An 11706-nucleotide genomic window follows, 5' to 3' on the forward strand; every position below is an offset into this window, starting at 1 on the left:
GGGGGGGGGGGGCAGAGGGGCATGGGACAGACCCATGAGCTGCTCATTTGGGGGAGCACCAGGACAGGGGGACGGAGACTCCTGCTGCTGCATGCACTCCCAGGCAAGCATGGGGGGGCATGTGCCCCCCAGATGGGTGTGCAGGGTGAGGGGGGCAGCTGCTGCGGGCTTTGCCCCAGGCACCAAACTTCCTTGCTGCAGCACTGCTGTGAGCAGTCACGTGTTAAGGGTGAATACCCTCTCTAATGTGCACAGCTCCAACTTGCCACTAGAAGACTGGCAAGCAGGGGTGTGGCTAGGAGCAGGAAGTTTGTCCCATGGTGGTTCAGCTCTCCAGCAGCTCACTACTGACCTGTGGATGCCTGGATCTCTCTAGGTCTCTGGCTGTAGAGTTCTGAATGATGGATGATTCACATGCCAAAGGGGGGCTGGAAGCTGTGCATCCTGGGATACTGGAGGACTGCACATTTTAGACTAATGTTACTGCAACATGATCTGCCTGACACCAGCTGGAGATAATTCTTACCCTAAGAGGCATGACTTTGAGATGATCAGACAGCACTTAGCTTGTCTTTTCTTGCCTCAATATGTGGACATTCCTGTCTTACGAACATTTTATATGTGGGAAAGATAATGTCTAACAACAGCCTGAGATTCCACGTTAGTGAAGGAGGCACACATCGATTTAACAGTGCACAATTATGTGGCTTACAGAACACACCAGCTGCTGGTTTGTTGTTTGCTAATATAGGGGGTTTTGCCAAACACAGGAAGAAAACCCCACCTTTATAACACAAGGTCAGGTAGGAATAAGCAAGTATAGAATGGGGACCCTGACTTATTGTGCCTAATTTAGATAGGTGTTAAATTCCAACATGTATCTCCACAGCTAGTAGAAGTTGTCAGCTCCATTCTCACCAGCTCTAGATCTACTGAAGTGGGATAGATGATTTAGCACCCTACCTGAGGCTATCCTAGAATCAGGTTTTCACCTGTCATCCAGTATCAACAAAGTCTGCATTTCACTTACATCTTCTTGTGAATGGAAATCTTGTCTTTACTGAGAGCAGCACCTAACAACTCCGATCGCAATAGGGCCATATTATGGTAGCCTCTATACAGTGTTGTTTCTTCTCCTAATGATGCAATTTGTGTGTGCTCATACAGCACAATTTATTAATATGTAATTCAGGTGAAGCTCCGTTCCTTATGGAGTAAACATGGTGCACATTTATTATTATATGCATGGCAAGCACATAGCATTACTGGAACAGTTTTCTGTCAAGGCTGTAAGTTTTATGCTCTGCAATACATTTGAGATTTGAATTTGGTCATCTTTCCACAGGTCACACGAATACTTTCTTATGCTGTTTCAAATAGTTTCTTTATTATTTTTTCCCCTCTTCTTTTGTGACTTCCATAATTGGAGAATGCCCCAAGGAAATATGAAACTGGAAGCAATCATTTCTTGTATTCAAGAGGTAGCTAACTCTTTTGTATCTCTGGAATAAAATAAGAGGATATAAATCAGGAACAGAACAAGGAATTAGGAAAGGTCGAGTCAACTAGAAAAAAGGGATCCTATAAATGAGCATAAGAACCATTATTCAAGGTAAACCGTTTGCAGATAATGGCTACTCCATTTGCTTTTATCACAATACAGATATTCCAGAATAGAAACTAAGTACCGGAGCTCAAGCTAGTCAGTTCATAGCATAAAATGATGAATGTAATATATGACATCCACATAATGGATCTTATGGGAATAGAGATTGAAATCCTATTTCCTGGTTGTGGCATGGTTCCCTTCACTTGTTGGTCCTGATATCTCTTTCCTTCATCCTGCTGATTGCTGATAAGTATTTGCTTATTACCACCATCTTGTCAGTCACAAAGGCCATCACGGCAAGTTAATAATGTCCTGCTCTGCTGGATCAATATCTTTACAGACCCTTCTGTTCCAGATAGAGAAAAGTTATTAGAAAGATTAGATGGCTTGAGCTAAATTCATTCATTTTGTAACTCCAGTTGTTCCTGGGAACTTACACAAGGGACAAATTTCTCTCTCATGCACAGGCACTATGAAAAATGGCCCAAGAATATGATTACAGCCAAAATAAGACAAGACCTTGACTTCCTCTGTCAGAACAAAGATTTACCATTTGATAGAAGTAGTCCTCCAACAACAACATTCACCTGAAGCAAGTTCCATGCAGAAAAATCAAAGTATTCTCATTAGAATAACCATTCTCATTTTACATATGTAGGGTTGGTGACCATCTTCTTGCATACTTCTCCCCGCTTTCCAGCATGGCTGTTAGGATTATCTGAGGGGCCCCAGCTGAAAGCCCTCATCTTATCCAAGAGGAAAGTGGCACTAGTGAATTTCTTGAGTGCTGCAGTTGGGCTCCCAAGACCAATGGTTGTCAATGATGACAGTTTATGACATTGATTAATCAAAGTCTACATATGCTGATCCTTCAGGGGACCTCTGTTCTTTTCAACTATTTGGGTGGGGCAGGTGGAAACGTGACATTAAAGTGAGACCACAAGAGATATTCCTTTGAAGACAGTAGACTTTAGTAACAAGAACGGGTGTCAGGAGATCAGAGTTCTGTTCCAGGCTTGGCCAGGGAAATGCACCAACAATGCATATAAGCCACTTCACCCTTCTGTAAATCCATTTTCCTTATGGTCTTGAGAATTGTCTTTTTCACTCTTTTGGGCAGGGATCATCTTATATGCCCATCTGTCTAATAATGGGGCCAAGTCTTATTTGGGGCCTCCAGGCACCTCTACTCCAGAAAAAGTGAATACAAACCCAACCCCTACTCCTGCAGAGACTTCCCCTTGTAATAGTAGTAGGTCAATCAACACCAAAAAAAAAGACATAGGGAATTGAGGAGTAGTAGTGGCAGTATTTTTTTAAGCAATGAATATGAAGCCTAAAGTGCTTCACATCTCTTTCAGGCTTGGTGTAAGACCTTGGGGAACTTGGACAAAAGGAATCAAAATAGTTTTGAATATTCAGAAAATGTCAACAACTTCCTTTTTTTGTTCAAAGGGATAATTTTGGAACATTATCCTTATTTCAGCAAAAGCACTAAGCCAAGCTTTTCTTTCCCTTATAGAGATGTAGCCCCACAGATTTCACAGACATTAGGGAAGGGACCTTGGAAGATCATCAAGTCCAGCCCCCTACCCCAGGGGCAGAAAGTCAGGTAGGGTCAAAGGATCCCAGCAAGATAGGCTTTCAAATGTTTCTTAAAACAGCTCAGAGTAGGTACTTACACTACCTCTAGAGGTAGTTTATTCCAGGCCTTGGGGGCTCAGACAGTAAAGAAGCTTTTCATTGTGCCCAGCCTTAAACAGTCTTGCAAGAGGTTGTTGCAAATGAAGGGACACCATATCCACTGGTCTCTGAGGGGCTCATCCGGGATTTGAACCCGGGACCTCTCGCACCCGAAGCGAGAATCATACCCCTAGACCAATGAGCCACATGTCTGACTACTTAGAAACCAACTGGAAAATTTGTGAAGAAATAGGTTAATGAAATTCATACCATCAAGGCCATATCCAGTGATAAAAGGCATCCTGATTAATTTAAAATAAACCCTGTTTATTTCACTCAAGAAAAAAAAATAGACACGATGCACTTACAACCATAATATTTAGTGAATAAATACTATATACCCACTAAACACAAGTACTACTAGAAGATAATATACAGTAAGTTGATCTATATGCCTACTACAGTGACGCATGCCAAAGAACAAACTAAATAGACTTTTAAAGGGGGTACATAAGCCAGTAGAGTAGATTTAAATTGATGCAGCTATCTTATGGAAAGAATGCTTAGCTTAAATTAGTGACACATGTATGAGAAACCCTACATGGTCAAAGGTTTAGGTTAGGAACGATGAACTAGTTCTAACAACCAGACAGATCCCCCGCATGCTCCAGTAAATCTTCACCATAATATTTTGGGATGCAGCCACACACTGCATTCTCAGTTCAGTACATGTGGGACGGTAGCTGCTCATCGCCCATTAATGTCAACTGGCATGGCTGTCAGCTTGCTATGCTGGAAATGTTCTCTCCTGCAGGTGATCAGAACATTCAGCAAAAATAGAAGACTGGGCTGGGAAAAAGATTTTCCATCAAGATGCTATTTTCTTAGATCAGCCTCGTAAGCGTAGTAAATTCCCTTCTTTTATGTTGCATGATGGAATGAAGTCTAGAAAAGCAAGAACTTTGTAGTCCTCATAAGAAAGTATAATAAGGAAAATAGTGAAATAATATTAACATATATTAAATGCAGGCTCAGGTACCACGTTTATTTACCAAGAGGTTGCCAAATGCCCAACAGTGCTCTCTAGTGTTCCCAAGGCTTAGGCTAGGTACAGACATTCAAAAAGCCCGAGGCGCAGTTGATCTAAGTTATGCTGTTTTCTGTAAACGGTGTAGTTTAGATCAGTGGTGAACAGAATACACTTTTGCCCTTTAGTGGGGAAGGACGAAACTTAGACTGGATTCTGCCATTTTTAAACCAGTCTGTGTGTGCCGAACTTCTGTTCTGTTATAGGTGGAGACCGGTTTCTGATCACTTATACCAGTAAACGTGTGATATCTGTACCTGGCGTAAGTGATCTAGCTCCCCAACATTATCTTCTAATGCTTACAGGTGATTTGACGTGATTTAACTAATAAATGAGCAGAGAGAGGTAGTTAGTCACATTAATCTGAAGTCAGGAAGAAGGCAAAGTAGAGAACTAATTCAGAGCCTGAACTCACACAAGCTTATGCAACTCTGGTTTAGTTAGTATCTATCTCTACCCTGCTGTCCAGTCAGCTAATTAGGGCAGGCTAAACAGGATTATCTCCAGAGGTTTTTCTCCGTCCTCTCTAAACATGCCATGGTCTTTTTAAAGAAGTCATTGTTGCATATTTCCTGACTCTGAATCTTTCAGCATTCTTGAACCTATAACCACCACCAATATTTCTACTTGGTAAGTGTTTGCCCACTCTTAGATTTCATTGCATTTTTGTGAACTAGGACAGACACCCCTCAAATACGAAATACTGCTGTCACAGTAAAGACCTTAATAAATCTCACTGAAATAGGGTCTCAAAACCTCCCTAGAAGTATCACAGATCCTTTGAATGCTGATACCACCGTTTAGATTTCTGATTTAGGAGATGCATGTGTAAAATGACCTGCAACAGAATTTCCTGTTGTATATAATTTTGAGGAAACTCCACGGAAATATTCCAAATACAATCAAAAATAAAGAAGGTGGTCTACAATAAAAATGGTCCAGAATCAGAAGGGAAAACTCTGATGTCCTCCTTTGCTCGTCCAATGTAACCTAGATAGATATTTCTTTTAATTTGGTCCTTTTCATTTTTCAGGATATCAGAAATATCAGCTTTCTGTCTTTGCCAGCTTTGCCACTAGAGGATTTCTTGGAATACTAGTACCTCATGTACGTATTTTTCAGCTTTCAAATGACAGAGTAAGGCATTTTTAATATTTCACTGAAGAATTTTTTAAGTTTTTAAATTACTGAAAGCTCTTCTCTCAATTGTTTAATATGACTACATCTGTCCTCCAGAAAACACAAGACCTGATATTTCTAAAGTAATGTTATACATTAAAGAAGTCCAAACCTGTTATATATCAAGCCAAACACTTTAACAAGAAGGAAAAAGAAAAAGCAAATTCAATTCTTTCTTTATAACTACCACTTATTTAAGATAGCAGTTTCCCCTCTGTATCCTTCAATTTTATGTTATTAGTCAAATTACTGTTTTCTTGATAATCTTACCCATTATAGGTCAAAATACATCCCTTGTGGATGATCTGGCAACACTAACATAGAGAAGACATAAAGGTAGCAATCTGGGAGAGTCTTCTGACTTCAACTAAACAGACCCTTAACATTGAAAGCAGCCATGTTCTCGAAATCCTCAGTGCAGAGCTGATAACTGACTATTCCTAAAAGCTTTAAAATCAAAATATATAAGGCAAGACTAGAGAGAAAGCTAGTAAGCTTGAATTCATTGGGTCCATTTCCAATATGCAGTTAAAAAATAGCCACAACTCTCAAGGCTTTGCAGATTAAAAAAACCCTAGTGACAAAAAGATTGAAAGAAGTTCTCAGACATGTGATTAACAGAAGAATCTAATGATCGGGGGAGAAATCTCCAATAAGTAAACTGCAAATGTAAAGGGAACATGACTGTGGTTTAACTTAACATGAAATTTAAAACAAAAAACAAAAAAATATGATGCCTACCATCAATCTAACGACTCCCAATTAAACCCACATGCTAATCAAACTTGCTTTGTGTAAGCAAGAAGCATGGAAAAAGTTAGCCGGCTATGGTGAAAGGGAGGGAGAGGGACACTCTGCTAAACTGTCTCCAAGTCATCCACACTCAATACGCCATAATATGTTAACAACGCGAGATCAATATTCTATTAAATTATTTTATTTAAAGAATAGAAGCAGGATCCCTTCTAAGACACCTTTTGCTTGCCTACCTGCATGGAAAGGCAGGCTATTTACTACCAATATACTGTACCTGCATAAAGCCGAGCATATTCTCAGCCTGTAGTGATATATTTTAATAGAAAAGGTTGAAAACACTCTTGTGAAAAGTTTATGGTCAATCTAATGCTACAAAATCAATAGAAATGTCTCCCTTGACTTGGAGGGGCATTAGATTAAGCTCTTAGTCCATGAACAAGTTCATCAAAAACCAGATTCACTGGAACGAATCTGTAATGCCATCTCAGAACACATGAGCATCATGGAACCATCACTGTAGCTCTACAACATCTGCTGGGTAATGTTAGGGCACAGCATATTTACTGTAATTAGTTAACACAATCAACAACCACCAGGGTTTCCTAACAGGAAGAATAAGGACTAACTTCTATTGCGTACAACTGCATTGCTCATTAAGGCCTGACTGCGGACAGATCTGTGGCTCAAGAATGGGACTCTTAAGTCATCTCAAGACCCGTCAATGAGCTGTGGTAGAGATCATCCTTGAATAGAGCGACTGCTGATGACTTTTTTTTAACAGGCCCAGTGCCTCTGTACTTTGCAGTGATTCTCATGCCCTCCCAAGAGCATGACTGGGGAAGTGACTGCATGCCCTCTCTATGCACTTATCATCCCGTGATGTTGCAGATATCTCCAGGATGCCCCTTTCACTCTCTCCAATGTCTTCCAGTGTTCAAATCTCTTCCAGTTCTTTCAAATTCTTCTGGCTCAGTCCCATGCTTCTGCTACCCTTTGATGATCTTACATCCATCTTCAATTCTTGGCACTTCTACTTATGCTGTATCATTTTCCGCCTCTCTTCACAGTGTACGAAAACAACTGAACATCGCATCAGATTCGGTGTAAAGAGAGAACAAAGGGGACTCACTTGAGAAAATGTGGTGGAAGTTCTCTACATTTTAATGACAGGGAAGTTTTTATTTACTTTGAATTTTACTTGCAGTTAACATATTATCGTTCCAGATTGAGCTCTTTTGACTGAAAATAGGAAAAGTGCCCTCACTCTGTTGGAGAAACACCATTTCTGAACACTCCCAAACTTTGTGGAGGGGTAATGTTTAGCTCCTCATCTCTACATCTTGATTCAGGCCCCTCTTCATCCCTGGTCTGTTCAGGTTTGGTCATTTCTGAGCGTTCATCTAAGTAACATATTAAGCAACATGACTAACATCTGTCACACGTTCGTTCTTTTTTTCTTGCTCTCCCTCAGGAGAGAAATGTGTTTGCCATATAATGTTTGGTTTTGGTAGCATTTGTTTTTCTGTGTGTATGACACGATGTGTTTATTTTAGAGAAGGCACGCCAAGAGCAAGCAGAAAGAGGTTCACGATGTCTTTAGTTCGGGGAGCAGTCTCAGTGTGGTCCTGCGGAAGTCATCTCCTGCCAAAAGAGTAACGCTTATCCATGCAGGAAGTTATGTCAAAAGAGTATAATCAATCCTCATCCGGTATCCTCACATAATCTTAATTATAATGGGCCCAGGCCATGCAGTACCCTAAAAACAAGGAACAAGACCCTGAACTTGACACTATCGAAACTACTCCAGAGAGTGGACACGGGTTTGATGAGCTCATAGCCAGAGTTGCTACAAATTAACAAGATATTTAAAGAATTTGAATGTATTTAAGGTATTTAAATGTCCATTACAAAACACCCTGCACTTCAGCCATGAAGAGAGAGTGCAATCGAGGGACTAGGAATAGACAGGTGTACACGTGCACCACCATACTGAAATTTATCCTTCAGCGTTTGTATTGGAACAGCATATTTTTCACTCGATGGTTGTAATCTTGTTGTTTTAAAGACTGTAAATAACCTCCCAGTTAATTCAAGAATTGCTGAATAGGAAAGTGCCCGCTTATCCATGAATAATGGGAGCAATTTGCAAGCACCATCATTCATTTCCCATGGCGGAAACAGCAGATCCTTTGTCAGACTATAAAAATCTTGCCCAAAACCACCACCTCAGCATCTCTGTGCTGAGAATGCCAATTTAAGAGCGCTGAAGTGTCACTCATCGTCATGTTTTAGCAAAATAGTTTCAAGCATGTTTTATGTAGATTCCTAGTCTCTGGGGCAAATACCACTGCTTTATTGTTTGTTCGGCACCTCACTTAATGGAACCCTAGTCTCTCATTGGGATTTCTTGGAGCAATTGCAATATAAATACTAACACAGGACATAATGGTGGCAGATGTCCATGGACCTGATTAAATTTGAACCTGAATGTGATTTGTCCATCTTCAGAAAACACTTGATTTGGTTTCTGCACTGCTTGTGCAAGAAAGGGGTTTCTTCCGTGAATGTTCAGGCCCAAGCCCATTGCTTGCCAATACGCTGCCACCCAAATACTTGTGCTCACATAGCCACCCACCCATTGGCAAGGCACATGAGCACAGTTCTCTTAGGCATTCAGAAGTATGGCATATGAGACATCTCCTGTATACCTACAGCATGTGTTCAGGCACACAGAACAGTATTTCAAGGCAACAAAAATAGAGTATATAGTTTTCAGCAAACCCTCAGTAAATCTCATGTTCTGTAGCTTATGGGTTTCTTTCTTCTTCAGTGGCACAGATCTTTAGAAATGACTCCCATGTTTGTAGCTGAATAAAATGCTTAGTTTTAGGGGGCGAGACTTATTTTTTAGAACTTCTCTTTCTGCTGATCTCCTCTTCCCTCTATCATGGAGGCAAATCAGACCTTCCTTTGACAGTGTGTGAGTATATGTTTGCATCTTTCATTAAAAATGAAAAGCCAGAGGATGTTATTAAAATTACAGACAGTAGTACAACAGCAAGTGAAATTCCAATCAATCTTCATAATTGCCCTGCTATTTAGACGTTTGTAAATAAATGTGACGATCCTTCTTTCATGGTCTATTGATTGATAGTAGCCAAAGCAGTAGTGATTTGGTTTGTAAACATCCCTTGAAGAACTGAGAGAACTGCAGAAATAATAAGCATTGCAGGCAAAGCAAAGCAGGTCATTCTTTTCTTTAAGGATGATCAAAAGCTCCAGCCAAGGTATTTAAATGATGACACAAGAAAAGTTGATGCACTGAAGCCTTCCATAGAAGCAAACTGCTTCAGCGATTTCACGTGCAAACTTTATACTGTCTGGAGCTAATCACCAAAAAAACCAAAGGACAGCTATTGGACTTAGAGATGATGAAAATTGGCAGGCTATTCAGTGAAAGGTGCTAACAGCTTTGAAGCCATTCAGCCTATGCTGAATTTCATTACCGACTGTAAAAATATGAGAGGTATCCTTTTAAAAGCTGTATTAAAAGATCTGCACTTACTGGAGAGTCTCAAATAATCCATGTTTGCTAATAAAGAGGATTGAGACCATATGCTAACAAAAGCTACCAAGGTCTTTCAGAACGTGCATTGGCATGAAGCAGAAACTCAAAGCAAAGAGCCCCTTTGCTGCCAAAAGTGATGTTCCAAGGGGCCACACTGCCAGCATGGACATACTCTTACTTCTGGGGAAGGAGGCTGTTGCTCACCTGTCTTTCAAGCAAGCCACAATATCCCTCCCTCCCTCAGGGGACCGCTTCTTATGAAGGGCCTTCTCCTCTAGCACAAAAGAATTGCTAAAAGGCAAAATCAAATCTAAGCTTTCAACCCAATAAGCTAGCTGGCCCAACAATTTTTTAGCCTCTTGGCTTACACAGACCCACACTCCTGGATGTACAAGTTCCCCAGCACTGCATGCTGACCACTGAGAAGACAACACTGAGCAGGCAGTCATCTTATATAATCCTACTGTCACATAGAGTCATAGACAATGAGGGTTGGAAGGAACCTTAGGGGGTCACATCTAGTCCAACCCCCTGCTCCAAGCAGGACCATCCCCAACTAGATCATCCCAGCCAAGGCTTTGCTGAACTGGGCCTTAAAACCTCCAAGGATGGAGCTTCAACCAGCTCTCTAGGTAACCCATTCCAGTGCTTCACCACCCTCCTGTGAGAAAGCTTTTCCTAATATCCAACCTAAACCTCCCTTGCTGCAACTTGGGACCATGTTTTTTTTTCCTCTTCCAGCAGCTCTCTCAAACCTTTTCTTGAGGAAGATTTCAAAGGCATCCCAACCTGGCAGCAAAGAGAATGGCAGTGTAACAGGGTTGTTAGGCCCTTTAAGAGGAAGCAGGCAGCCCTGTTGAAGAAGCCCAGCTGTGGGGATTTAGGTAATGAGGACACATCACACTAGTAGCTCAAAAACCCCAGAGAAGAGAGCAAAGGAAAGCAACCTGGGCGAAGAGAAGATTTTAGAGAGGAGGTGAACTGAAAACCAGATAGGTCTCCTATTAGGAAGGGGCCAGGCTACTACATTGGGCCAGAGCCAAAGGGCCCCTCCTACTGCATGGAGAAGGGCTAAAGGCTTTTGTGTGCTGGTTTATTTGTTTGATGCATCGACTGGGTTTTTGTATTTAAAGGACTGGCTGAGGAGCTCCTTAGAGAGCCAAACCATCCTGCAAAGCAGCAGGCTCACCAACCTTCCTGTAGGCAGTGATGGCACAGTTTCCCTTAGGCTGAATTCCTCTTCGATGTAAGGAAAAGCAATATGGTCCAATGGTTAGGATATCTGGTAGGCATCAGGCACCCAGAATTTAACCCTTGGGTCAGCTACTGACTTCTGGCATAAACTTCACCAAGTCCTTTACTCTACCTTGTAACTCTGTTCCTAACCTACCAAATGAAGATAATGCGTAATGCCCCATCACTACTGGTTGGGTGCTCGGACACTGTGCCAATGAGAGCTGTATTAACACCAAGGTAGGTAGTATCTCAGCCTGGGATGTGACTGAGAGTTTTAGTAATATGGCATATTACATAACCGCACCCCACACAAAACGTGGGCATCAACAATCCTCTAAATATTAAAACATCTGCAAGACAAAGCAAGGCTTTGCCACTCGGCAAAACAAACTAAACAAAATGACAAAAAAAAAAGAAATAACCAAAACAAAAAGATGACACTTCAGCTGTTTGGAAAAGCAAGGAGCAGACAGAGCTGAAGGGAAAACAGAAGCAACAAACTCACTTCAGGGGCAGCTGCATCTTCCGTGTAAATGACAGATGAAAGGGTGAGAAACACTTCTCACTACACCCAAACTGTGAGAACTG

The 11706-nt window shown here is 41.3% G+C and overlaps 1 non-coding gene across 1 annotated transcript; it reads right to left on the reverse strand.

The window, feature by feature from the left end:
• Nucleotides 1–3425: 3425 nt before the first annotated feature.
• Nucleotides 3426–3497, reverse strand: TRNAP-CGG. Its single transcript has one exon. It is a non-coding gene; the product is annotated as a tRNA-Pro (tRNA).
• Between the last annotated feature and the right edge of the window lie 8209 nt (nucleotides 3498–11706).

The sequence above is a fragment of the Gavialis gangeticus genome, unplaced genomic scaffold (assembly GCF_001723915.1).
Source record: "Gavialis gangeticus isolate Ggan-Ray unplaced genomic scaffold, GavGan_comp1, whole genome shotgun sequence".
NCBI classification, from domain to species: Eukaryota; Metazoa; Chordata; order Crocodylia; family Gavialidae; genus Gavialis; species Gavialis gangeticus.